The sequence below is a fragment of the Penaeus japonicus genome, unplaced genomic scaffold, assembly GCF_977035675.1.
Source record: "Penaeus japonicus unplaced genomic scaffold, GWHDUDI00000001_assembly GWHDUDI00000011, whole genome shotgun sequence".
Taxonomy (NCBI): Eukaryota; Metazoa; Arthropoda; class Malacostraca; order Decapoda; family Penaeidae; genus Penaeus; species Penaeus japonicus.
In genome coordinates this window covers 314,421-316,920 of record NW_028234413.1, presented here as the reverse complement: position 1 = coordinate 316,920, position 2,500 = coordinate 314,421, and positions in this window count along the sequence as shown.

The following is a 2,500-nucleotide window of genomic DNA, read 5'->3' as shown; positions in this document are numbered from 1 at the left end:
CCTTTACCGAGTGATTTAAAATGACTCTTTTCGCCACGAAGCCTGACGAAAGCTTGAGTCTCAAGGGTATTTTACTTCTCCTTTGAAGTCCACTGGGAAATTTCGAAATGGGACATGATTGGCATTTTTACTCGATCTTTCCACTGTGATTCTAGTTGATCTTTTCCATTAATTTTACTCGTGCGTATTACGTGTTTCTTTATAAGTCTTTCCTACGTTGCATATTAACTCTTTGAAGAAGAATGAAATCGTTGTATAAAAGTACCAAGTGAGAATTATGTCATTCTACTCTCCTTCTTCCACGCCCCATATTTAAAGTCATCCCTACTTTATCTTGAACTACTTACATTGCAATGACCTTAATGGTAGCCAGTAAATCACCACCACCGCTGTTGTTATCATTTATAGTAGTAGTAGAAGTAGTAGTTCCAGTAATATATGTGCCATCATCATATTTACTTTTCGTATTATCGTAGTTATATATGTAGAAAAGGGATAGAGGAGAGTTATTCATTTATAATCATACCTTTTCTACTCTTGTCACAATGACCTTTATTGACCTTAAGCATAGACATTTTATTGTTATCGCATTTATTAGCAATACCATTATGTCATTTCTTATCATCATTACGATCTTATGATCATTATTATCTTTCAACTACTTGTCATGACCATAAGTATTGTCACTTAAATAACTGTATATGCATTCATTAACAGACCTAATACCAATATTATCATCGCAATTACTGTTATTGGTATTCTTGATATCATGATTATGAAATTATCATTATAGTATTATTGCCGTTATTGCTCATTGCTATCATTGTCACTGATGTCATTATTATTATCATTATCAATAGAAGTAATAGCTCTTATTATTATCATTATTAATACTACCGTTGATAGCATTATCATCATTCTCAATTATACTAATATCAATACTATCGTTATTATTATTATTATCATTGATGTTCTTGTAGTCGTTATCAGTATCATTATTATGATTACTATCATTATTAGCATTACTATTATTATCATTACTGTTGTTATCATTACCATTATTAAGTGGATCATTAAGTGAATTCAGTTCTGCAGGGTACCTTAGAGCGTTCAAAGAAACTTCCTTTCCATACTGACAGAGTAGCATTAAATTTTCCATAGCCCTTTGTTTGATGTTTCCAGGCATCAACCTGGATATGACAGGTGTCACAGAGCCGTTCTCTTGGGGTCAGACTCTTCTGCATCAGTCAGTTAAGGACGCTGGAGTTACGGCCTGTGATGAGCGGCCGCACCTCTTGTTGGCACACGTAGTGCACTATGCTGAGGATGGACCATGGCATTGTATGAATGATTGGCCCACAGCTTGCGCTTTAATGCGCAGAATGGTGTACAGACATGCTTATTGCATGACCAGTAACCAACAGGCCCAGGCGTCCCAGACAAACAGTCTCATCTGTTCTTGTGATGATCTGGTTTCGGAAGTAACGGCTGGATGTACTGTGCTAAGATTGACGGGGCGGGGCTTAAAGACCCTGCTCAGATAAATTGGGGCTTAGCTTAAAGACCCTGTTCAAATTCGTCTGGCCTAGGTCTATGGACTCTGCCGAAATTGATCTGTGTGTACTGATCTTAGACTGACTGGCACTGGATGTACTGTGCGTATATTGATCGGGGCTGCGGGGGCGTTCTCAGACGCGCTGGCTGTGCAGTTCTTAAATTGATTTACTGTCATTATCATCATCAACTGGGGCCGTCTTATGATTATGATGTTGGTTGTTAATATGATTATTATCATAGCGATTATGGTAACTAACATCATTATCATGATGATAATAATCATTATTATCCTTATCAAGATCATTATCAATGTTATCATTAACATCATTACTATCATCATCATTAATATCATTATCATAATTGTTAAAATCATTATTATTGATATCACAATTATTAGCATTATCATAATTATTATCATCATCATTATTGTTATTATCATTATCACTGATATCATTAAAATCATCATCACTATCATTTATATTATCATTATCATTATTATTATTGTAAATGTCACCATCACCATTATTATCATTATCCTTATTTTCATTATCATCATTATTATTATTATTATAATTATTATCAACCTTACTATTATCATCATCATTATCGTTATCTATTTTTTTTGTTGTTGTTATTGTCATCATCTTCTTCATTCCTCCTTCATCATTTTTATTTCTATTATCATTGTTATCATTACCATTGCAATCATTACAAAATAAGTAATACAAAATTACAATTCTATCATCATAATTCTATAATTAACTATTATATTTATAGTTAGTATCATCACACTACTATTCCTTGTACTATCGCTATGTTTTTCTTTATACATATTTTTTTTCTTCCTCAGTGTGATAGTTTTTATCAATGTTGTTGTTGTTATTAGTATGTTTTTTCTCTAATTCTATTTCTGCTTCATTACTATTGCTATCAATGTTATTTT